General features: G+C 49.5%; 1 protein-coding gene and 1 long non-coding RNA gene across 3 annotated transcripts in view; one reads left to right on the top strand and one right to left on the bottom strand.

Annotated features, from left to right (window-relative positions):
• KCNQ1 (potassium voltage-gated channel subfamily Q member 1) overlaps window positions 1-25,721 on the top strand; it is a 379,885-nt gene that overhangs the window by 204,892 nt on the left and 149,272 nt on the right. The window lies entirely within an intron of this gene.
• LOC133241606 (uncharacterized) lies at window positions 1,505-25,424 on the bottom strand. Its single transcript, XR_009734641.1, has 2 exons — window positions 25,335-25,424; window positions 1,505-22,704 (listed from the first exon to the last, which is right to left on the bottom strand). It is a non-coding gene; the product is annotated as an uncharacterized LOC133241606 (long non-coding RNA).

Here is a 25,721-nt window from a genome sequence, read left to right as displayed (position 1 = left end):
AGGTTGGTCATAACTTTTCTTCCAAGGAGTAAGCGTCTTTTAATTTCATGGCTGCAGTCACCATCTGCAGTGATTTTGGAGCCCAAAAAAATAAAGTCTGACACTGTTTCCACTGTTTCCCCATCTATTTCCCATGAAGTGATGGGACCAGATGCCATGATCTTAGTTTTCTGAATGTTGAACTTTAAGCCAACTTTTTCACTCTCCTCTTTCACTTTCATCAAGAGGCTTTTGAGTTCCTCTTCACTTTCTGCCATAAGGGTGGTGTCATCTGCATATCTGAGGTTATTGATATTTCTCCTGGCAATCTTGATTCCAGCTTGTGCTTCTTCCAGCCCAGCATTTCTCATGATGTATTCTGCATGTAAGTTAAATAAGCAGGGTGACAATATACAGCCTTGGCGTACTCCTTTTCCTATTTGGAACCAGTCTGTTGTTCCATGTCCAGTTCTAACTGTTGCTTCCTGACCTACATATAGGTTTCTCAAGAGGCAGGTCAGGTGGTCTCATATGCCCATCTCTTTCAGAATTTTCCACAGTTTATTGTGATCCACACAGTCAAAGGCTTTGGCATAGTCAATAAAGCAGAAATAGATGTTTTTCTGGAACTCTCTTGCTTTTTCGATGATCCAGCGGATGTTGGGAATTTGATCTCTGGTTCCTCTGCCTGTTCTAAAACCAGCTTGAACATTTGGAAGTTCATGGTCCATGTATCGCTGAAGCCTGGCTTGGAGAATTTTGAGCATTACTTTACTAGCGTGTGAGATGAGTACAATTGTGCGGTAGTAACATTCTTTGGCATTGCCTTTCTTTGGGATTGGAATGAAAACTGACCTTTTCCAGTCCTGACTTACTTTACTTAATATGATAATCTCTAGGTCCATCCATGTTGCTGCAAATGGCATTATTTTGTTATTTTTTATGGCTGAGTAATATTCCATTGTATATGTACATATTTTTGTGTGTGTGTGTGTGTGTGTGTGTGTATACATACACATGGACACACACACATTTTTTTATCCATTCATCTGTCAATGGGCATTTAGGTTGCTTCCATCTCCTGGCTATTGTAAATAATGCTGCTGTGAACACTGGGATGCATGTATCTTTTTGAATTAGCATTTCGTCCAGATACATGCCTAGGAGTAGGGCTGCAGGAATGTATGGTAGCTCTATTTTTAGTTTTTTAAGTAAACTAAAGTTTTTAAGTAAACTAAGTTTTTTAACTTCCATACTGTTCTTCATAGAGGCTGCACAAATTGACATTCCTACCAACAGTGTAGAAGGGGCCTTTTTTCTCCACACCCCCATTTATTATTTATAGACTTTTAAATGATTACCATTCCAACTGGTGTGAGGTGATACCTCACTCTAGTTTTGATTTGCATTTCTCTAATAATTAGTGACAGCGAGCATCTTTTCATGTGTCAGTTGGCCATCTGTGTGTATTCTACGGAGAAATGTCTATCTAGGTCTTCTGCCCAATTTTTGATGGGGTTTGGTATTTATATATATATATATATATAAATATATATATAAAACTGTATGAGCTGTTGAATATTTTGGAAATTAACCCCTCGTTGGTAGCATCATTTACAAATACTTTCTCCTAGTCCACACTTGTCTTTTCATTTTGTTTATGATTTCCTTTGTTATGCAAAACCTTTTAAGTTTAATTAAATCCCACTTGTTCACTTTTGTTTTTATTTCCATTACCCTAGCAAACAGATCCAAAAAGAAATATTGCTGTTATTTATATCAAAGAGTGCTTTACCTATATTTTCCTCTGTATGTGCACTCAGTCATGTCCAACTCTTTGCAATCCCGTGGACTGTAGCCCACCAGGCTCCCCTATCCATGGAAGTTTCCATACAAGAATACTGGAGTAGGTTCCCATTTCCTTTTCCAGGAGACCTTCCCAAACCAAGGATCAAACCTGTATCTCTTGTGTCTCCTGCACTGGCAGGTGAGTTCTTTACCAGCTGAGCCTCCAGGGAAGCCCCTCTGTTGTGTATTGTATTTTCCTCTAGGAGTTTTACAGTCTTACATTTAGGTCTTTAATTCACTTTGAGTTTTATATGGTATTAAAGAATGTTCTAATTTTATTTACACACAGCTGTCTAGTTTTCCCAGCACACGTTAGGAGACTATCTTTATTTCATTACATATTCTTGCCTCCTTTGTCATAGATTAACTTTCCGTAAGTGCATGGGTTTCTGAGTCTTCTATCCTGCCCCACTGATCTCTATGTCTGTTTTTGTGCCAGTACCACTGTTTTGATTACTGCAGCTTTGTAGTATAATCTAAAGCCAGGGTAGCTGATCCCTCCAGCCCTGTAATTCTTTCTCAAGAGTGTTTTGTCTATTCAGGATCATTTATGTTTCCATACAAATTAAAAAATTTTTTGTTCTCATTTTGTGAAAAATGTCATAGGGATTGCACTGAATCTGTAAATTTCCTTGGGTAGTACAGTCATTTTTAACAATATTGATTCTTCCAATCCAAGAACACAGTATATCTTTCCATCTGTTTGTGGTCATCTTCAATTTCTTTCATCAGCATCTTATAGATTTTGGAGTGAAGGTCTTTTGCCTTTTTAGCTAGATTTATCCCTAAGTATTTTTTTCTTAGGGATGTGACAGTAAATGGGGCTGTTTCTTTCATTTCTGTTTCTGATATTTCATTGTTAATGTAAGGAAAGGCAACAGATTTCTGTATATTAAGTTTGTATTCAGTAACTTTGCTGAATTCGTTGACGAGTTCCAGTTCATCTTCTGGAAGCATCTTTAGGGTTTTCTGTATGTAGCATCATGTTATCTGCAAACAGTGACAGTTTGACTTCTTTTCCAATTTGGATTTCTTCTTCTTCTCTGATTGCTGTGGTGAGGACTTCCAAAACTATGTTGAATAAAAGTGGTGAGAGTGGGCAGCTTTCACTTTTTACATTTAAATTGTGCTCTATTTTTATATAAGGAGTTATTAAATTCAATTTATTTTCTATGTGTCTAACTAGTTATCCCAACAGTATCTGGATGCATCATCTTCTACTGACTTAAATTGTCATCTTTATCATATTTCAAACTCTCATTTAATGTGTATCCATTTCTAGACTGTCTTATGGATTGCTGATGGGCCTGATGATGGGCCAGACTCAGTTATTTGACTTTCAAACTTTATGATATACTTATGAGTACAACAGAGTTTCCCTCATCTCTCTAACTCAAAAGAGGAAGCCACATTTCACACAGTACAGTCAACCACGGAATCCATGGCATGGCCTCAGACCAAATCACTCTAGACACAGGATTGGCTCTTGAGTTGGACAGGAAGCCTGGAGTGTTTATAACTGAGTCCTTGCATTGACAACTAATAAGGTAAGGGAACAGGAGCACTTGTTTCTTCCAGGCTCACACAGCCGAATCCAGACAGTGGATGCCCAGAGGTCATGGCTCTGACCCATGTAGGGTCAGTAGTGGGTAGGGGGCCATTTCATACTCATGTATGATCACAGTTTCAGGGCATCTTATGAAAACTGAATTCAGTAACTCAAAAAAGTAAATAAGCCTAATTCGAACAGGAAAAGAATGGCAATAAGAAAAATCTGTAAGGTGTAGCCAGTCCCTCCCTTCCCCAGGCCAAGGAGAACAATGGGCATGATAAACTGTTATAGTTGGAGTGATGTTATAACCAGTGCAGGTCAAAATGGTTTCACATCATGACCTGGACAACAGTGACTCAGTTTCCTTATCTAACCTAGGTCACCTGTACCAATGTGGTTTTTCTAGCCTCACCCATGTGAAACTGGCCCAGAGGAACATGGCCCCTATCCCCTGCCCTCCTGGCTTGGGTGCTCTCCTTTACTGCCCTGTAAACAAAAAGTAGTGCCTAAGAGCAGATTCTAGAGCCACAGCGCAGCAGATGCACCGGTTCCTACCTGCTGGACCTTGGGTGGGTCATTTAACCTCAGTTTCGTCTTCCCATTTATAACATGGGGATAATAAGAAAGAGTGCCTTCCACAGAGGGTTACTGTGAAGATTAAATGAATGACTAATGTGAAGCACACAGTATGGTGTTGACATATGTAAGGCTATATAGCGTTAGTTAAATGCATGCCCTACCTCACGATGAGTCATTCAGTTCATCTTTATCACAGTAAGTGCTTGACAAGGTCAATGGAGAGGGGAGTTCGAATGAGTAAAATAACCTTCAGAAAAAAGTGTAGTTGCATTCTCATTAGACTACTTAGGACAATGGGTAATCTTTAAAATCTGGTGCTTTCCTGGAGCAGGTGCTTTCAAGAATTGTATAGGACTTACATTACATGCTCATTTTTTTCACATAAATTTTAGAATCAGCTTGCATGATTTAAAAAACAATGTGTGTGGCCATCCATATTCTGCTGGTAATTTCTACTGAAACTACAATCAGTTTAGATTAACCTAGAATTATCTTTTTTTACAAATATTTTTTTACTTCCTAGCCAAAAAGAGAGATTTATCCATATGTTCAAATCAGTTGTAATGTGTCTCAGTATTTTTTAGCCCTTAGTTCATATACATTTTGTGCAGTTTGAAATTCATCATTGGGTATTTTCAGACAAGTGAAAGTGAAGTCGCTCAGTCGTGTCCGACTCTTTGCCACCCCATGGACTGTAGCCTACCATGGGATTTTCCAGGCAATAGTACTGGAGTGGCTTGCCATTTCCTTCTCCAGCGGATCTTCCCAACCCAGGGATCAAACCCAGGTCTCCCGCATTGTAGACAGACACTTTACCATCTGAGCCACCAGGGAAGTCTACTGATTTTAAATTTGGTGATCATTATTTTTTTCAACTGAACTTTTCATTTTGAGATCATTGTAGATTTACATGCAGCTAGCTGTGAGAAATTATAATAGGGTCCATGTAGCCTTAGCTCCAGTGGTAGCATTTTGGGAACTGGGACATGATCACTGCCAGGACACAGGCCGGTGCGGGGGAGCTTGCTGCCCTCGTGCAGCCCTCTGAGAGCCACACCCCTCCTCTCCCATTCCGCTTCGTCCCTAGGCCCTGACAAGCACTACTCAGTTCTGCGCTGCTTTAATGTTGTCACGACAAGAAGGGTCTAAAAATGGAACCAGTGCACTCAGGGCCTTCTGAAACTGGCTCTTTTCACTCGACACAGTTCCCTGAAGATTCATCCAGGTTGTTGAATGTATCTTTGCCTTCCTGGCATGACCCTATTTTAGGTTTATATTTTTAAAGCTGATGGACCCTGGTTATTGTTTCCCTTTTTCTGCACTGACTATCATAGATGAAATCAGTATGTGTTTTTTCATTATGCCAACTGTCAGATCAGTGGAATTTTGGCTCCAGAAAGAGACTTTGGAAGATTTCAGTAAGAATGTGATTATTTTAAAATACATATTCTAAAAGAAAAAAAAAGCTCTTGTGAAAAAAAATTGTTTTATTTGCTCTTAATTTTCTTTTTCTTAACCACTTTACTGAGGTATGATTGACATACACAATCTGTATGTAATTAATATACACAATGTGACAAATTTGGAAGTAAGTATATACCTAGGAGACCATCACCACAATCTAGGTCATAAATATACGCATCACCTCCCAAAGTTTCCTTACGCCCTTCATATCATGTATATTATTTCCTAGGGACACTACCACGAGACCTCCCCTCTTACCAAATCTGGAAGCACACAATGCAGCTCTGTTGACTACAGGCCCTGTGCTGGGCAGTCGCGCTCCAGGACTCATTCATCCTGCAGAGCTGAAACTCTGTGCCCTCTGACAAATTCCTCTAAGCTGCCTTCCCCCTGCCCCTTGCAACCACCATTCAACTCTCTGCTTCTCTGACTATTTTAGATTCTTCATATAAGTGGTATCATACAGTATTTGTCCTTCTGTGTCTGGCTTATTTCACTGTCCTCCACATTCATCCATGTTGTCACAAATGGCAGGATTTCCTCCTTGTGAAAGAATTCTTGTACAACCATTCTATTTCTGAACGCTACCAGGATTCGGGGTGGGGGTGGGGAGTGCTTTTTACATCGTTCATGTATGATAGAGAGTGGGACAGAAGGAAGCAAGTTTGTTCCCAAGGGGACAGATGCAAGCATTCAGGGAGCCCCCAAGGAGGGGCCTGGGAGCCCTGGGGCCGTCCTGTGGGCGGTGGGAAGAAAACATTCCTGTCTTCAATGCTCCCCCTAGAGAAGGCCTCACTTTCTCCCATTATCTTCCTGTCTTCTCACCAGCCCACCCAGTTCTCTCTCTCTTGTCTCTGTATCTCTCTGTGACTCCCAGTCACCTTGAAGCTCCCTGCTCACCCCCATGTACAGGCGCGCTCTTAGGGCTGGGGTGAATGCAAACAAAGAATGGGAATCTTTGCGAGAGCTCTGGGGGAGGGTAGGCTAAGCTGACCATGGCCTCAGGCTCCCTTGAGGGGAAATGGGGTTTGGCTGGGCTAGCCCATGAAGCCTTTCACTTCTCTGGAGCTGTGCCTACCACCATCACCCCCTTCCATATACACACCCAGAGCTAAGACGGACAAAGAGCAGTTCCAATCTGAAGCTCCGATGGGCTCCCCCAGGGCTGATGTGTGTGGGGTCTAGGCACAAGAGCTGAAGGAACCTGTGAGGCTCAGTGCGGTGCCCTGTAGGCAGGTGGAGGAAAGGATGCCTCCTTGCCCTGTGTGTCCACTCTTCTAGGCAGAAGGTTCAAGCAGGCTCACTAGGCTCTGTGCAAGCCCCGGGGGACCAGGAGGAGCCAGAGAGGGGCCACCCTGCTCTCTGAGAGATGCTGGTCTCGTCATCAACACACCCTGGGCACTGCGTTTCGAAGGAGGCCCAGCACTACCATTCCAGTGAGGACAAAGTCTGCTAACCCTGCACACATCTTTGGACTAAAGAATATCCCTAAAACAGTAACAGTACTTGCCCTTAGCCAGGCCATGTGCTCAATGCTTTATAAACATTTCACTAATCCTCACATTAGACAGCTTTTGACATAAGAATATTATCGCTCTTGTTTTATATATAATCAACCTGAGGCTTGAGAGGTTAAGTCAGGCCCAGGGTCACAAAGCTAGTGTTGACCCTGAGCAGTGGATCTGGTGAAGCCACTGTGGCTCCTCCCACCCTCCCTTGGTATCATTTTAAACAAGTCAAGCTCTCTCTCCTGACCTTCTGCCCTTCCCCAGGCTGGGGCTGACTCATGTCCCTCTCTCAGAGTGGCCAACTGCTAAGCCTCAGATTGGACCACAGAGAGCCCATCTCCCCTCCTGTCCTTAATGGATAACCGGGTGTTTGTCTGTGGTGAAGGGTTACAAGCCGTCTCCTTCGATCCCAAGGCTGGGGAAGGTACAAGTACGTCTTTTTGTTCCTCATTATCTTCAATGCTTAATCCGCATAGGGCCCATCATGGCTGCTCTGTGAATGTTTGACGAATAAGCAAGTGAATGAATAAGCAAGGAGGGGTTTGCACCCAGGGCTGTCAGGTGAAGGACCCTGGCTGTGGTCCATCTTCCTCAAAAGACCTGCCAGGCCTGCAGTGAGTCTCCAAGCAGCAACGAGGCCTCTGTGCTCCTTCTGGAGCACCTTCCCTTGCTCTTCCTCCAGGGCTCAAGTCCCCACTCACAGAGTCCATGGCAGTTAAAGTCCAGAGCTAATCACAGAATCGCCCCCCCCTGGAGCCCACTCCCTTCTGCTGCTGTTTTAGAAATGCAGGGAACTCAAATGCAGTCAGTTTAATGTCCTCCAGGGTCTTGTATATAGACAATTTCAGTCTTCACAGATCAAGAGATCAAGGCCTGGGGATGGCAGATGTTCCCACGTAGAAAACAGTGGTACCTGGTGAGGAACTCAAGGCCATGCATGCTGAGCTCAGGAGTCTCTCCGCCACCAGGCCATGTTCACACGCTTTCCTTGCTTGGTTGCCCCAGTTCTGCCCTCCCCAGGAAGGAAGTCTACTCCCCGTTCCTAATGGCAAGTCTCCTGTTAACCTGAGAACCAAGGGCCTTTAGATCTTCTTGTTCCCAGAATAATAATTCTCACCAGCTCCAGAGGCATGGGAATGGGCCGGCATTAACAATGGGGCAAGTTCCCGGTGAAAGGCTCCAAACGAGGGCTCTTAGACTGCAGGTGATGGAGCTGGACGTGAGGCATGGAGTGAAGGGCCTGGCCTTCTGCAGCCTGCCTGCCTGAGTATGGGCAGTGGTTTGAAAGACCAGTCACATGGAGGCCAGGTTGCTGTGCCAAGCGTGAAGCCACTCTGCCTGTCACTACTGCCTGCAAAGGCAGGTCCTAGGCCTCTGGCTGGTGGGGAAAAAGTAGGAATTGCATTTGATTCCATCAAAGATGGTTTTCCTATTAAAACATGACTCGTGTTAAAACGCAGGGCTTAGTTCAGAGTAAACATTTCGAACTGCTGAGGAGAAGCAGAGATTTATAACACAGAGCAAGACTTAAAAAAGTAAAAGCCCCTATATACTGACTGAGGCCAGGAAAGCTGCCCTAAAATGCCAGCTCAGTTCAGACACAACTTTATCCAACCTGCTCCGTCTTTGCTTCCAGCAGCCCCCCTGGTTCTTCATCTCAGGACTCCCAGGTTGGAAGGTCTACAGCCCAGCCTGGGCCTCAGGCCCTCCTCGCTCCCTCCTGGCTTGAGCTCCGGGGCAGCCTGGATGACCTGGGCCCCCAGGACGACCACCCTGTTCTGTGCCCCTAAACAGTGGCCTCCACGAGCTTTGTTAAGATTCCTCTCCCGGGCCCCACACTCACTGCTGCCTCTCTCTTTCGAATCATATACACAAAAGATGGTCAGAGGTACACTCTCCACGATGCTTTCCCTAGTCGCACAAAACCTAATGACTGTCTTTTGTTTCTTTCCATTTAGAAGCATTTCCCTGGCAACGCTGTCTCTCCTTAGTCAACAGCAGCTAACTTCATCCTTCCCCTTTATCAAGATATTGTTTAGAGCAAATAACTCATTAACTGGTACAGCAACTTGGGAACCCTTTCACACTGGCTCTCAAGAGGACTTTTCTCCTGAGAACGGGGCACCCCACAGAGCTTAGGAAGAGAAGTGTCTGTGGGAGTTTTGGTAAGAGCTCTGACAGCAGACAGGCAGCTGTCTGTTAATGACTGTGCCCGGTACCTTCCGTGATTGGATTAAGTACCTTAACAAAAGGGAAGCCAATGTGGCTGGAGGGACCTGCCACATTGGTATCCCTGTGGCATCTCCTCGGTGGCCGAGGTGTGTGTGTGAAGGTCCAAGGCCTGCTGCCGGCACCACATAAGCTGCAGGAGGTCATATGGGCTCAGTCCCCACTGATTCCTCAGTGACCCAGCAGCATACTCTTTCAATGGAAAACATACTCATGTGGTAAACAGACTGTGTTCCAGAACTTTCTAGGTGACCTCCCTTCTCTCCCTCCTTTGCCATAGTCAGGGGTTGGAAAAGCAACAGATCTGCTTTCTCGGTGCCTCTGAAGTGAGTTCTTGGCAGAGAAGAATGTCCCTTGTCTATTGCACCAGAGTTCAGGTCAAGCTTTCCTAGAAGAGCAGGCTCACTGGCCTGGCTCGAAGCTGGTGGCCAGCTGAGAGCTTGTTTTGGTGGAGGGACCTGGGAGGAGCCCCTCAGCTCAGCCTGCTTACTAGAAAGTGAGGCAACCTTCCCACCCTCCCACGCAGACTTCTCCAGCCACAGGCATGGCTAGGAGTCTTCCCCACAGGGCAAGCCCTGGACCAGCCTTCAGAGAGTAGTCTGAGATACAGGTGAAGCTTTGCAGAGAGTCTGTCTGTAACAGAAAGCAGGACTGTGTTCCTTACACACCAAACACACTAGGTGTGTGCTGGTGTCCTGCATGTGCAGCAGGTGACTAAGAAGTGAAATGGCTTCCATCTCCAAGTTCTGCTGCTCTGCATTTACAATTTCCAGCCCTGCCTCACTCATATTTCCTGGATTTGACGTATATGCCTCCTGGGACAACCTGTGAGAACTGTGAGAAGTACAGAAAACTGGAGATAGGGGTATGGAGTCCAGTGGATACAGAGGGTCTAATGGTCAGGCCTGAACAGACAGGGAAGGGGTTGCCTTGGAGAGGGTCCCCATCTGGACAGAATGTTCCCCTACGTGTGACAGCCAGCGCAGCTCGCAAAAACATGTCTTCAGTCCTCAAATCCCACAGCATGCATGCCCTGACACATCACACCCAAGACACAGCATGCCTTACACCAGAGGGCTGCTCACACTGAGGCATGGGACCCTGGCCCCACTGTGCAGTGGCAGGAGCCATACAGATATTGAGCCTGGCAGCTGCAAGGTGGGTTGGTGTCATTCCGTGTGGGGTGGGAGGATGAGCCCATGCAGGCAGTAGAGGCCACAGGCCCCCACAACCTCTGCCTAGGCACTACAATTCCAAAGGCCTCACATAGGCTTTGGGCTTTTGGGTCTGGGGCTTATGGAAGCAGGTCCCTGCCCGCTGGTGCTATGATGCCATCTGCACAATGGTGCTTGTGGTTTCAGCTGGCCTTCCTTTGGAATAGGACTCCCAGGCAGGGTGGGCCAGGATACTTCTAGTCATCTCCCGACTCACCAGGGGTTGGGCCATCACCTTATTGTTGTTGTTTAGTCGCTTAGTTGCGTCCAACTCTTTTTGACTCCATGGACTGCAGCACACCAGGCTTCCCTGACCTTCACTATCTCTCAGAGTTTACTCAAACTCATGTCCATTGAGTTGATTATGCCATTCAACCATCTCAACCTCTGTCGTACCCTTCTCCTCTTGCCCTCAATCTTTCCCAGAATCAGGGTCTTTTCCAGTGAGTTGGCTCTTTGCATTCGGTGGCCAAAGTACTAGAGCTTCAGCTTCAACATCAGTGCTTCTAATGAATATTCAGGGTTGATTTCTGCTAGGATTGACTAGTTTGATCTCCATGCTGTCCAAGGGACTCTCAAGAGTCTTCTCCAGCACCACAGTTTGAAAGCATCAATTCTTTGGCACTCAGCCTTCTTTATGGTCCAACTCTCACATCCGTACATGACTACTGGAAAAACCATAGCTTTGACTATATGGATCTTTTGTCAGAAAAGTGATGTCTCTGCTTTTTAATATGCTATCTAGGTTTGTTATAGCTTTACTTCCAAGGAGCAAAGCATCTTTTAATTTCAGGGCTGCAGTCACCATCCATAGTAATTTTGGAGCCCAAGAAAATAAAGTCTGTCACTGTTTCCATTGTTTCACCATCTATTTGCCATGAAGTGATGGGACTGGGTACCATGATCTTAGTTTTTTGAATGTTGAGTTTTAAGTCAGCTTTTTTACTCTCTTCTTTCACCTTCATCAAGAGGCTCTTTAGTTCCTCTTCACTTTCTGCCACTAAGGTGGTGTCATCTGCATATCTGAGGTTACTGATATTTCTCCTAGTAATCTTGACTCCAGCTTGAGCTTCATCCAGCCTGGTATTTCTCATGATGTACTCTGCATATAAGTTAAATAAGCAGGGTGACAATATACAGACTTGTTGTACTCCTTTCCCAATTTTGAACCATTCCATTGTTCCATGTCCAGTTCTAAGTGTTGCTTCTTGACCTGCATACAGGTTTCTCAGGAGGCAAGTAAGGTGGTTTGGTATTCCCATCTTGTTAAGAATTTTCCAGTTTGTTGTGATCCACATAGCCAAAGGCTTTCATGCAGTCAATTTTAGAACTAGTAAGTGTTTTTCTGGAATTCTTCTGCTTTTTCTATGATCCAGAGGATGTTGGCAATTTGATCTCTGGTTCATCTGCCTTTTCTAAATCCAGCTTCTACATCTGGAATTTCTTGGTTCACCTACTGTTGAAGCCTAGCTTGAAGGATTTTGAGCATTACCTTGCTATAGTTTGCAAAATGAGTGCAATTGTGCAGTAGTTTGAACATTCTTTGGCAATGTCCTTCTTAGGGATTGGAATGAAAACTGACCTTTGCCAGTCCTGAGGCCACTGCTGAATTTTCCAAATTTGCTGGCATATTGAGTGCAGTACTTTAACAGTATCATCTTTTAGGATTTTAAATAGCTTAACTGGAATTCCGTCACCTCCACTAGCTTTGTTCGTAGTGATGCTTCCTAAGGCCCACTTGACTTCACACTGCAGGATGTCTGGCTCTACGTGAATGAGCACACCATCACTTGGGCTAAGCCCAATGTCCTCTTTATGGACAAGCCTGCACCAGTCCTGGCCCACTCGCCACCAGCCTGCATACTCTGTGCCTCACTCTAGTGAGAATCATGGTGGGGTCTGCCCTAGGCCCCTCTGACTCTCACCCACCCAGGGGATGGGAGAGTAGAGAAGTGTGCTGGGCCCACCTCTAGCAAGCCTATGTCAATGGTAAATCATCCTTTGCCCCATCTCGCTCCCTCACTTTTGGGGTTTTCTATGCTTTCCTGAGAACACAGCTGTGCCTGCCCATCCAGCCCCCCTATAACCAGCTCCAGTCTCGCTGTCTGACTCTAAGGCCCTGTGATGCAGGGAGCAGACATGCCTCTCCCGATAATGTCACTGGGCTGGGAAGCCAGGCCCCAGACCACAGCACACTGTGCCTGGCCAGGGGAGGAGCACACTCATCAGCAGGACATGGGTCCCATAAGGAGACTGGGCCCCTCACGTGCAGAGTCCCTGCCTGCCAAGTTTCTGTGATTATTTTGAAACAATTCCCAGCAATGGACACCCCACCTGGCCCAGCACTGAGTCTCCTCGCAGCCCCGGAACAACAGCTCCCAGCCCTGGGCAGCACGTTCCTGTGAGACAGCTGCTGTAATTGGATCTTGAGCCTGGCTGCCAGCACTTTGCACACGGACACGCCTGCTCCTAGGCCGAGCTCTGGGCTGTACAGACTGTGGCTGCTGGACTAAATGTGGGTCCCCACTCAGATGGCAAACCCTTGTTCAAGACTGGGGTGTCCTACTCAGCCCCGTCTTCAGCCCGGGACCGCTGGCCTCCAACCACAGAACCGCAGCTCCTCTGGCGCAAGCACTCCTCTGCCCACTCCCACAGGACAAACAAAGGACTCAGGGGCAGTTTCTCCAGCCAGAGGTCCCTGGCGTATATCAGTCCAGTCACCAGCCTAGAGGCCAACCCAGGTCCATGAGGGTCCTCGTGACCCGTGGCATGCCTGGTTCATCCTTCTGGTGAATGAAGGCAAGGACAGGGCCAGGGCTGGCTTGCTGAGGCAGGAGCAATAACTTGGGGTGAAGACATGGTAGTCTCAGCTGGGGACAGGGTGCCAGGGAGTGACATAGATGCCCTTATCAGGGTGTATCAAGTGGATCATAGCCCACAAACTGCAGTGGAGAGACTGTTCACCAAGTACAGTGACTGTCGAGGGTACCGGATTCCCAGGCCTCATGGCCTCGGGTTGAGGCTGGGAGAGCCCAGCCTGCCCACAGCTGCCCTCAGCGCTACACTGTGCAGAAGGCTTTGGTCAGCAGATACACACCCGTGAGCCCAGTGGTCCACACAGCGCCCCTGCCTGCACTGGGGCTGCTGCAGAGTATTCCAGAGGGCTTCCTGGGAACCTGGGACTCGGGACTGTTTGTATGGTCCACCCTCTGACACAGCCTACTCAGTGGCCTTGACCCCCTGACCCCAATCAAGGAGGGATGACTAGCCGGGGAGCGGCAGGTTCCCTTCTCCATTCTTCTCAGGCCCTCTGCTCAGTCTGTGGCCTTCCCTCCCCAGCCAGGTCCCAGAGCCCAGGGTACAGAGTTCTGACGTGTCTGGGCCAGCAGCCAGCAAGTCACAGAGAGACTGAGGACAGGGGCTTCCAGTCCAGACCCTGGTTCCCAAGGAGTCTCTCGGGCTGTAGTTGGGGTGTCCTGCGGAAGTCCTGGTGGGATGGAAAATCCCCAGCCGTTGGGCCCCGGCTGAGCTGTGACCCTGCACTTTCCCCACCCGCCAGGGGTCAGCCGCTCGCTGCTTCCTGCTTCCCTTTGATGTCCCCGTGTGAGGGAGGGGTCAGTGCCCCTCTGGGCTTGAGCACACATGCTCACTGGGCTGCAACGAGCAGCCATGCTTCTGGGGCCTGGGGATGCTGGGGTCAGGCGGGGGACCTAGGGGGTGGGGAATGAGGCCAGGTGGAAAAACCCCAGCCTGGGCAGAGAGTTCCTGGGAAAGAGGGAAGGAAGGGGTGCCCTGAGACCACCAAAAACACGCCCACTCACCCTCCTGGGCTGTCTGATCAGGGAGTGAGATGCTATGATGAGTCTCTGTCTAGACAGGGGAACTGAGGCCTCTGGACAATCCAGGCACCGCCACTCGAATGGCCTCCTCGGGGCCTTCCTCTCACGTCTGGGGAACGTCCCAAAAGACTTTAGTAGTTGCTGCCATTTGCCAGGCCTCCACGCAGCACCAGGCCCCAGTCTGTGTGTATGCCCTCAGCAAATCACCAGCTCTGGGCGGAGGGCAGAGCTCAGAGAGCCAGGCGTGCTGGCCCTAGTGCCACCGTTCTGCGTGCTCCCTGCTAACAAGGCAGGTGCTCTCCTGAACACTGGGGAGGAGGCAGCCTTTTAACCAGCCCAATAACCCCAGAAGGTATCTGCTAGTTTTAATTCTGGTTCACAGATAAGGAAAATGAGGCAAAGAGAGATTAGGTGACCTGCTCGATGACACGTACCTCATCTGTACTAGAACTGGCATCTAAATTGAGTGGCCTGGAGCTGTTTTGTGTGACAATGCTGTGCTGTCCTGGCAGGTCACACCTACACATTCTAAGGTCCCCAAGAGCCCACCAGGCCCAGCCACCCTGGAGAGGTGCCCCAGGGCAGCGGGTAGGCCGAAGTTCATGCAGCAAGGTCTTGAGGCAAGCTGGGGAGGGGAGGGGGCCCTGCTCTCTGCTCCTTCCAGCTATAGGTTGGGGAGCAGGTCAACTCTCTAGAAGAACCTGAGAAAATGGCAGGGGCAGGGCCCAGATGGGAACCCTGGAGGCATGCGGACCTTCAGCAGAAGCTTGAAGGGCAGTTCGCCCTCCCTGTAGTAGTGGCTCATCTGCCTGGGAGTCCGGGGGTCTGGCCCCCACCAGCCTGTGCAGAAAGGGCTTTGAGATCCTGAGGGCAACACAGTGGAGATGCAGGTGGCTGGAGAGGTGACTCTCCCCACCCCTTTTAATGTTCAAACAATTCAGCTTGTTGACTTTGATGCACAGGGGTAGGCAGAGTGGCTTTGAAGTCAGCCCTTAGGGGACATTCCTATCAGCCCCTGCAGAGATAATCTCCCACCCGACCCTGGGACTCAATGCCATTCCTGGGATCCCCCCTAACAGCAAGGGACCTTTCTGGCAGCCTTGGGAAGAAGGGGCCTTAGGTGGGTCTTAGAGGAAGACTTGCCTTGGGATGGGGAGAGCGGGGGAGGGGCAGCCAAGGACACAGGCCCTCAGACACCCCTGCCCTCTGCTCTGCCCACCCCCCAGGCACTGATGTCCTCAGAGAGAGCCCAAGGGGTAGAAGGTGCTGGAGAACCATCCTCCCTGACCACCCAACCTGACCATAACCAGTGTGGGGCCAGCAGGCTCCACCTTGGAGCTCGTGATCTGCTCCTTTGTACTGTCTGCCAGCCCAGGAGCTCACAGAGGGGCGCCCCCATCTGATGGCCCCCATGTCCCAGCAGTGGGCCTGCACAAGAGAGACAGAACGAATGATGAATCAATAAATGACTCAGAAATTGGTTAGCATGGGTACCTTCTGAATTCTCGGATATCCAGACATTTAAGGAGCACAAGAAGCCAGGAAGTGGCCTGCAGCCTTGGCAGCAGGGGCGGCAGGGGCAGTGGCATGAGCAGCCGGCCGAGGCAGCCAGGGTCAGGGAAGCAGCTGCAGGAGATGGCATCCCCATGCACTGGGGTGGGCACAGTCCCATGGGGAAGCCAGGTGAGGGGTGACATTTGGTTCTGAGTAGCCCATGCAGGAAGGGAAGCAATGCCTCATCAGGGTGGCACTTGGCCCTCCCAGGTGCCTAGCTGGGGCCCTGGGCATCTCTCTGGGCTCGCACCCACACATGTGCAGGGAAGGCCTCTTGGGCTCCGAGGCCACCTCCCCAACAACGATAGCAGTGGCAGGCCTCAGCGGGCCTAGGGACTCGATTGCCTGGGAGGTCTTTGCCTGAGGACAGGCTGAGGAGGCCCCTGAGTCTAAAGGCTGGCCCTGCCACTCCCCTCCCCTCTCTCAGCCTGGTTCTCCAGCGAGAAGTGTTTGAAAGTGCCCCTCTCTCCCCCAAGATCAGGACAGGGAGCCTGGCAAAGGCCTATGCCCTCCCCAGCCAGGAGAGCTTGGGGAAGGCTGGTCTCCTCAGAAATCCTGCTGTGTCAGTGCCCAGTGGTCTCAAGAAAATCACTCCGTGTGGCCAAGATGGTTTTTGCTGCATCCGCACGGACCTCCCTCCCTGTGCGGTTGTTCTGAGATTAAATGCAGTCGACAACGAAGTTAAGGCACTTCACAGTTACAGAGGGCTGGTGCTGCAGGCGTGACTGGTCTTTGGGTGACATGTGCCTGTACTAGGAGGCTATGAATGAGGCAATGTGAGAGCAGAAGCCAGGCCCTAGGACCTTGGGAACAGCCCCTGGGCCTGGCAGGATCTTGGCTTCCATCATGAAGAAGGTGCCACAGGGGTCAGGGGCTGGGCAAGAGGCAACATGAAGAGGGGACAGAACCCCAGGCCTTGTCAAGGAGTAGGTCCCAGGCAAAGCAGGCATGTGTTTTAGTGCATGAGTTAGTGTGTGTGAGGGTAGACGGGTGTGAGGAACATCCGCGAGAATTTCTGAGCAGCTTCCATCCCATTGCTATAGCCTGCAGGGGGGTTCAGCCTGGCAGGGGTGTCAGGGGAGACTGTGGACCTCAGGCTGTGGGAGCACTCTCCCTATGGCCCTGAATTCCAGGCTGCTGCTTTCCCACTGCTGGGAACTGGTCTCTGGGGACACAGGGGTCCAAGTCACTACTCCCATCCAGGTTTCACCTGGGTGTAGGTCTCAGCTCCTTTAAGCTAATCTCAAAGGTTCATTTGGGAGTCATGGCCACGTGTTCAAGTCCAGGCTTGGATGCAGGGCAGAGGCTTTGGGGTGAAGTCTGGTCTTAGGCATCAGAACAAGCTGGACGAGGGAGGGAATGGGAGCCTTTGTTCTAGATGTACACAGATTCCTGGCGACACCAGGGGGCGGGGGCTGCGCAGAGTCCCTCTAAGGGCCTTTCGGGAGGGGCACTCAGAACTCTGCTCAGCTGCGTTTAAAAATTAGCAAGCGGAGGAGTTGGAGGCCCTGCAGTTAACCCCTTTTAAGCCTTTGAAGGTTGTTTGAACTGTTAATCAGGAAGGCTGAGCTGAAGGGCCATGGCCACCCCCGCCTCCCCCCGCCCCAAAGGCTTGTCCCTAGCTGGGTCTCTGAGGCTGGGCATTAAAGCCGAGAAACTGCCGTCTGCGTGGGGTCTGCTGAAGCCCCCTGCCCCCTCCAAGACTCTGATGTTGACAGCCTCTTTGTTTTCTCATCTCAGCCTATTCAAGGCCATTTTTCAGCTTGCTGGCTTTGCGTTAAGATTGGGGGGATTTTCCACCCTTCTGAGGTTATGAAATAGCTCAGCAAGGACGAGGCCTCCCTGCAGGAGTCAACCCAGCTTCTTCCCGCACGTGCTGCAGGGAAAGGCTCTTTATTCCCACAATTCCAGGAGTGAAATGAGACAGGAGGAAGGCCTTTGGGGAAGGGGGTTTCTCCTTGTCTGTCCTGGGGAAAGGCAGCCAGCAGAGAGCCACACTGGCTGGAGGTGCATCCCAGCAGGGCCATTTTTAGGCCAGTGGCCATCCACTGCCAAGGGTCAGAGGACCAGGAACTCTGATTTCAGTCTGGGCTCTGCAGGGGACACAGTCCCTGGGCAGGTGACCTTCCCCTCTTCCTGGTCTCTTGGCTTTCCTGCACCACTGTGGTTCTATCCTCAATCTTCTTTATAGGCTCTCCCTTCTGGCCTGGTGGTTAACACCTGATCTCCTCAGGACTGGCTTCCCTTTGCTCTCCAAAACACTTCCGTGAGCAGCACCTGCAGCTTCCAGCACTGTCTGTGGGTCCCTGATTTCAAAACGTGTCTTCAGTTTGGCCCTCGTGCTTCAGACCTACATTCCAGTCACCAGCCCCACAGTGTCTTTCCACAATCTCTGTCATTCCACACTTCACAGCACCAAGACACTGTTTGCTCCCACAAAGATCCCTACCATCCACCCTTGCCATGAAAGCCAGAAACCCCAGAATCATTCCCAGCACTTCCCCTTCCTAGCTGCCCAAGTCAGTCCAACACCAGGCCAGAGTGTTTTCACCCTGAGATCTTTGGAAGAGTTCTGCTTCTCTCTGCTCCCTTCACCCCTGCCCAGGCAGGCCACAGTCTCTAGCACTGCAGGGCCTCTGTCCCCTTCCAGTACCTTCTCCACTCAGAGGAGGGGGATCATTTCAGAATGAGAATCCCAGTGGGCCACTCTCTATGTGGAACCTTTCAGTGGCTCTCAGCACTCTTAGAACAAGGCCAAAGTCAGCAGCAGGGTGGCCTAGCTGGCTCAGCCTCCACCTACAGCTCCCTCCTCTTCGCTTGTTCCCCATGTCTGGCCTCTTTTGGACCTTTTGGCTCACGGGCTCCCTCCACCAGGGGGCCCTTTGCCTTCAGCTCTTGTCCAGCTGCTCCGCCCCCATTTCCCCAAGGGAACTTTTAGAACCCCAGACTAATTCCTGGTACAGACCCTGTTCCAGGTGGCCCCTGTCATGAAACCCCTGTGTGTTCCCACCCTCAGAGCACTCCCCTCGGGATGCTGTAAAACACAAATGCACACAGTGGGCAGCTTCTCTGCCCACTGGACCACAAGCCCCATGAGCACAGGGGCTGCTCAGTTCCTGTTCCTATCGAATTCTGACTGCCTGGTGAGATTTCAACAAAGATCTTTTCAATGACTCAATCTATAAAATGGCAATGATGGCTGCCCTGACTCTCAGACAGAATCTACTGCCTGGGCAAGTGCTGTGTAGGCGGCAGAACACTTGCTGTATATGGCCTGGAGTGCAGGCGGGCTCTGCGGGGGCCTGCTACAATGTCCCAGAACAGCACAGCAGAAACAGGCTCCGTAAGCAAGCGGAATGAAGGAAGAGGGGCTCCCTTGTTGGAGGGAGCAAGTGGGCCACGCTGGGAAATGGCTCCCCACTCTATAAAAGTAATTTGCCCCAAGACTACTTCCTGTCACACCATCAGCTATTCCTCACCTCTGCCCTCCTGGACATACACTCAGGCAGACACAATCTGGCTCTCTGCTCCCATCGGGCCCTATTCACAGCCCAGGGTCACCTATGTGGCCTCTGGACTGAACTGCTCTGGTGCACACTTGCCACAGCTGGCCTGGGCACCCAATGGCCCTGGCCCTCTCTCCCACCCCCATCTCTACCCTGAAGCCCAGCCAGAGCCTTGGTAGGGGCCCCCTCTGTCTGGGCAATGGCCTGAGGAGTTGGGCGTGGGCCTGAGCTGGGGATAGGCTTGTGTGCAGGGCACTGGCCCCCCGGGGAGTCCTCATTCTATAACACTAATTGCTACAATTAGCAGGAGAAAAGGCTATTAGATCAGTTTCTTCTCCAGGCTAAAGCCTGGCTGCTGGGGAGGGTGAGTCCTAGCCCAAAGCTTTTCGAAGCAGCAAAGATTCTTCCATAAAGGAGGCCACATTTAAATTGCAAACAAGGGCCTCGCCCAGCCCAAGGAAAGGCTCCCAGGATAAGGCTTTAGTTCCCCAGATGGAGCGGCTGGGGAGCAGGTACAAACTCCAGTTCTGGGATTCTTGTACCATCCTGATCTGATCAGAACTTTGGTTCATCCAGGTGCCCATCAGTGACCCAATTCTGTAGGGCCTGCCAGCAGGGAGGAACACAGCAATGGCTCGAGAAGGAAGGACAGTGCTGGGGGCCAGTCCCGCCCCCTTGCCCCACCAATACCAGGCCTGCTCTGAAGCCCCCTCAGATGCCTCCTCCTCACGGGGCTTATTGCAAATCTTCTGGGTCTGCTGTCTATCAAGAGCTAATCACTCATCAGTCTGTGCTAACTGGAAAAGGTGAGAGGGCCATTCAGCCTCTACCCAGGTCACCTCTAATTAAAACAAGTCACAGGTGCCTATGCTAGAAATGGCTTAGGGACTGCAGCTTAAAGACAGTTCCAACTAAAGCCCCAGGTGGCAGCCCACAGCCTTGGGATGGAGGCACCTGCCAACCTAGAATTACACGGTTAGCCAGGGAAGGGCGTTCTCCAATTGGCCGAGCCTGGGTCAGGGTCTCAGGAGAGGGTGAACTGTGTATGATGGATATGGCAGGATGTAGGTCAGGGCTTGCTTCATTTAAAGGGCCAGATCAGAGATCAGCCCGGCCCCCAGAGCTAGTCTCACACAGCAGGACTCACCTAGGGTGCCCCCCAGGGGATATATGGCAATGTTTGGAGGCATTTTTGACAATTACAAGCGTGGAGGTGCTGCTGGTATCTACTGGATGTAGAGGCCAGGCAAGCTGCTAAACATCCTATGATAGCCAAAGGACAAAGGTCAGCCCCCTACCAGAAAGAACAGTCTGGCCCCAAATGTCACCAGTATGGCAGTTAAGAAACCCTTGGTCTGTGGGGCTGAGATTCTGACATGCTGTGTACTTTCTCACTGCGTTCTGAAAATGGATGCACACTTTCCTGGCCTGGCCTCTTCCTTCATTCAACAAATCAATGAAGCCATTCAACAGAAATGCATGACGTACCCCGCCGTGTGCAGACCCTGTAGAAAAGACAGACACGCTCTCATGGGGCCTCCCTTCCGGTGGAGGAGACCAGCAGGCAACAAATAAGTAGATGCCTAAGGACAGAAAATACTGTGGCGTAGTCTATGCCTACAGAAGCTTGAAATGTAGTGGTCACCTAGCAAGTGACTGGAGGGGCCAACTAAAATGGCAGAGGTCTCTTTGACAAGCAGCATTTCAGGTGATACCTCAAGGAGGAGAAGAAACTGTCATGGGAAGATCACAGGGAAGAAGGAGCCAGGCAGAAGTAGCTGGTGCAAAGGCCCTGAGGCACTTGGCTGGTTGGAGAAATAGGTAGAAGGCTGGTGTGATGGGAGCTCAGAGAGGGAGAAAGACAGTAGGCAGGGCAGATCTTGTAAAGCCTCATGGAATTTGAATTTAATTTCCTGAAAATAGAAGCTACTGAGGATGCCTGGTAGAGGAGGTATAGGACACACATTCATTCGTTTGTTCTTGGCTTTGGGGACTCTACTGCATAGGACATGGGATTATTCACAGCCCTAAATTCATGAAACACTGTCACCCCATAACGGTCTGTGGGAGGCATCCCTGTGTTCTTTTTGATTTTCTATTTAAAGCTGTTCTCTGTCCTCCTCTCCTTCCACTGTAAACAGCTGCTCCAGGGTAATTTATTTATCACTGTGCGCACGTGCCCTGGTGATGCATGTAGTGTCTTCTTGCATGTCTGGATGGTGTGTAATTGTGATTTAAATACAGAACTGTATATTGAGGCCCTTGTTCTGTTCGGCATTTGTGTCCCTCAGTGTCACGTGTGCACACGTCTCCATTTTGTGAGGTGTACATCCAGTCCTTCCTAGTAGCCACAGCGCCAGGTTCCAACTCCCCACCCCCACAGGCCAGGCTGCACAGAGTATGCACACACACAGCCCCTTGTTCTGGTGAGAACTGCTCTCACTGTTTACCCGGGAGGGAAACTGCTAGGTTGCAGGTATTGAATATTTTATTTAAGGAAGAAGTGCTGGATGGCTCTCCAGAATGCCTGTGCCTGTCTCTATTCCCACCTGCAACACACAGGAGGCTTGTTTCCTGCATTTCTGCCAACACTGGCATTATCCTACTTTCTAATTCTTCTCAAATGAATATCTATTGCTTTTGTTTGCCTTTATCTGATTATTGATAAGCTTGAGCGTCTTTTCACATAGTTGTTAACCCTCCTGCAAAAAGTCAACTAATATATTTTGCCCACTTTTCTTTGGGGCTTTTTGTCTTTTTCTTATTGATTTGTGAGACTTTTGGTGTATTTTAGCCATTGTCTCCTCATCAATTATATTTGTCTCAAATATCTTGTAATATGTCATCTATAACCTGAGCAGAGTAACGCAAGTAAGAGTGAAAAAAGGGAAGACACTATTATGAAAATAGTTTTGACCTTTGCCATGATGGATTTATTTAACAGATAATTAGCATGTATTCAAGTTCATAAATTTTAGTCTTGAGGTTTGTGCTTTCCGGGTCCTGAATAAGATCCCAAGGCCACCCTGCGCCATGAAATTCTTCATAGTTTCCTCCTACTACACAAATGTCAAGTACTTTTTAGTTGTAAATCTTTAAGTGCCTGTGGAGCCTGTTTTTCCAGGGGATCACATAGGAATCCACACTTATATTTCTCCATTTAGGGCTAACTTTCCCAATACCATCTTCTCAATAGTCTGTGGTGCCACCTCTATTTCATGCCACCTCCCTTTAGATGCAGGGCTGCCTTTGAAGTTTCTTCTGGGCCTCTGTCTCCCACCATTCCAATTACTGAGGCTTGGAATATGCCCCAGGATCTGCTGGTACAAGGCCTTCTCTGTTCTCCTTTTCCAAAGTTCACTTGGTGTTTGTAGATCTTTTTCTTTCACATACACTTTAGAATATGTTTGTCAAGTTCCTCAAAAGCTCCAACTAGAAATTTAACCAGAGTTGTATTGAGTTTACAGATTTGGAAAAACCTGACATCTCTCGAGTGCTAAGCTGCCCCATCCAAGAGAACAGAATGTCTCTCCGTATCAAAGATCTTCAATAAAATTTTATCCTTCAATTAAATTTTAAAATTTTCTTCATAAAAGCCTTTTTTGTTAATTCCAAAGACCTAATATAAACTTTGCTGCTATACTAATTTCTACCTTAGCTGCTAACATGCTTTTAAATTATTCACTACCAGCTAAAGAAAAATGCTTTGGGCAGGGGGTACATTGATCTTATATCCAAAAACTTTGCTGAAGTCTCTTTTAGAGCCTAAAGTTGAATTTTTTCCCCATGTAGCTCAGTAGTTTTCGGAGTGTGGTCCAAGGACCCCCAGAGAGCCCCTTGAAATGCTTTCTCAGAGCCCAAACTATTTTCATGATACTACTCAGACAACGTTTGCCTCTTCTGTTTCTACTCTCAAAAAGTTAAAGAGTTTTCCAGAGGCAGCAGGACCCCACTGGAATATGTGCTTATACTATCCTATGTTTTAAGCATTTCTCAGTTTTAAATTCTAAGAAGGTAACTATCAGCAGATGCAACCCATATTAACAAAAGCTCTTTAGGGACTTCAGTAATTTTTAAAAGTACAAAGGGTCCTAAAACAAAAATGTTTAAGAACCCTGACACAAACAATCTAACTTCGATCAGCAGTTTTGTCTTTCTCTTTAGCTCTCTCCTTACATTTCCTTTGCTTTTCCTGTACTGGGGGATGGCCAGGATGGCATCCCAAGTGTACTCCTTATCTTAAAGGAACTATACACTTTCATTTTCTCTGTTGAGTTTGTTGAAAAGTAAAGTTTCTGTATATGACTTGTATCAGTTTAGGGAAGTTCCCTTCTAGTCTTAGCTAGTTAATGGTGCCCTCCCCCAAATCATAAAAGGCATTAAGCTTTATCATATAGTTTTTCTGCCTCTATTGAGAACCATATGGTTTCTCTCCTTTAGTTTCTTAATGTGGTGAATTACATGGATAGAATTTCTGATACTGGATCATATTTGCATTCCTAGGAGAAATCCCACTTGTTTAAGAATTGTTTAATATACTGTTGGATTCAGTTAGCTAATGCTGTACATGGGAGTTCTGCACCTATGTTAATAAGGGAAATAGTTCACAATTTTCCTGTGCTTTCCTTATTTGAATCTGGACATGCTCTGATTCACAATTTAAAAAGATCCCTCTAGCTGGAGCATAAATCCTGAAACAGGCCCACTTTTCTCTTCAACATGTTTGGAAACACATTAAAATAGAACTGTAATCAAGCAACTCAATCCTTAAATTTTTCTCCTAGTGAGTATCTGGAAAACAGGTGCAGAAATGGATCATTTGAGACACCATAGAAATCTGGTTAATCCTGCCTGCCTGCTTTCCTTCAAGGAGTATTGCCTGAGCAAGGTTGTATATCAGGCTCCTGGTTAGGCAGTGGAGAACAGACCAGAAATGTCCCTTCTGGGAGCTCTCTGCCCAGACAGGCGTGAGGCAACCAGGAAAGGGACTGGGAAACACACCTCAAATGTAGTTTTTACTATTACTAGCAACATTCTTGTACTTTGCAACACTCAATCTAGGTCAAAAGTATTCTGTGTGGATGAATGATTCTCTCTCATCCCCAGAACAGTCCTATGGGAAGGCACTTAACCTCTATTTTACAGAAAAGGCACCAGAGGAGCAGTGGGGGGTGGCAGTGAGACTGTCCCAGCTACTGCCCACACTGAAACCCCTGACCTGAGTCATCAACCTCCATCGCCACAACTTCTGTGGCCACAATTTCTATTCCCTCCTCCCACCCCACCCCAACCCAACCTGGACCTGAGATCCTGACCCCAAAATCGGGACCGACCTTTGACTCAGAATTTCCACTGCACCTAGAAACCTCGACCTCAACTCTTGGCTCGGATTCCCAGCCCGGACTTCTAACCGCAACTCCGATCTCCGACTCGCAGCCGCAAATCCCAACCCAGACACAGATCCCTGCCTCGGGCTCGAATCCCCAACTGGGACGACCGCCCTGGAGCGCTTCCATGGAAATCGGATCCCGACTCGGCCTCCAGGGCGCCCAGAACCACAGGGCGGACACCACACACTCACCCTGACCCCCGCCTCAGCCTCGGACCCTGGACTCAACGGGGTTCTGTCCCTGGCCCTCGGCCCCTTAGATCACCGACGTAGACCGTGAGGCGGACTCCAGTCGCGGACTCCGACCCCTGACTCGGACCCCACACGCAAGAGCCGTGAGGTGGACTCAGCTACGCAACTCAGAATTCCGATCTTAAGGCGCGAACAGACCCCGATCCGATCACGGACTCGGAGCCCCGACCCGCACCGAGACCGGGACTCGGACCTGGGTCCCCGAAGCAGAACGGCGAGGTGGCCTCCAGACACAGGTCCAGCCCTGGACTCGGACCCTGACTCTCCTCCCATTCTCGATCCTGCGTCCCTGACTCGGAAGCACGACGCGGTTCTTGCACCCACGTAGGCGCACAGCGAACAGCGAGCGCCTGCCCGGCTCTGCCCGGGCGACCGTGGCGACCTAGCCGCCTACCACCCACCCACGAGACACTGGGCTCACCTCGGCTAGTCGGCGATTGCCAGTCCCCGCGCCGCCAGGCGGACCACGCCCAGAGCACTGTGAGCCCAGACGGCTGTGAGGAGATCGTGGCCACGAAGACGGCGGCACTAAGGTAAGCGCAGCCGTGAGGAGCGCGGCCGTGAGGAGCGCCGCCAGAGGGGCGTCTTCATGAGGAGACCGCGGCACCGAGGTGAGCGCAGCCGTGAGGAGCGCGGCCGTGAGGAGCGCGGCCGGAGCGGCGGCGACTCGGTGAGGAGACCGCGGCACCGAGGTGAGCGCAGCCGTGAGGAGCGCGGCCGGAGCGGCGACTCGGTGAGGAGACCGCGGCACTGAGGTGAGCGCAGCCGTGAGGAGCGCGGCCGGAGGGGCTTCTCGGTGAGGAGAGCG

The sequence above is a fragment of the Bos javanicus genome, chromosome 29 (genome assembly GCF_032452875.1).
Source record: "Bos javanicus breed banteng chromosome 29, ARS-OSU_banteng_1.0, whole genome shotgun sequence".
Taxonomy (NCBI): domain Eukaryota; kingdom Metazoa; phylum Chordata; class Mammalia; order Artiodactyla; family Bovidae; genus Bos; species Bos javanicus.
Note: the sequence above shows the minus strand (reverse complement) of the source record. Positions and strands in the feature narration are given on the sequence as shown.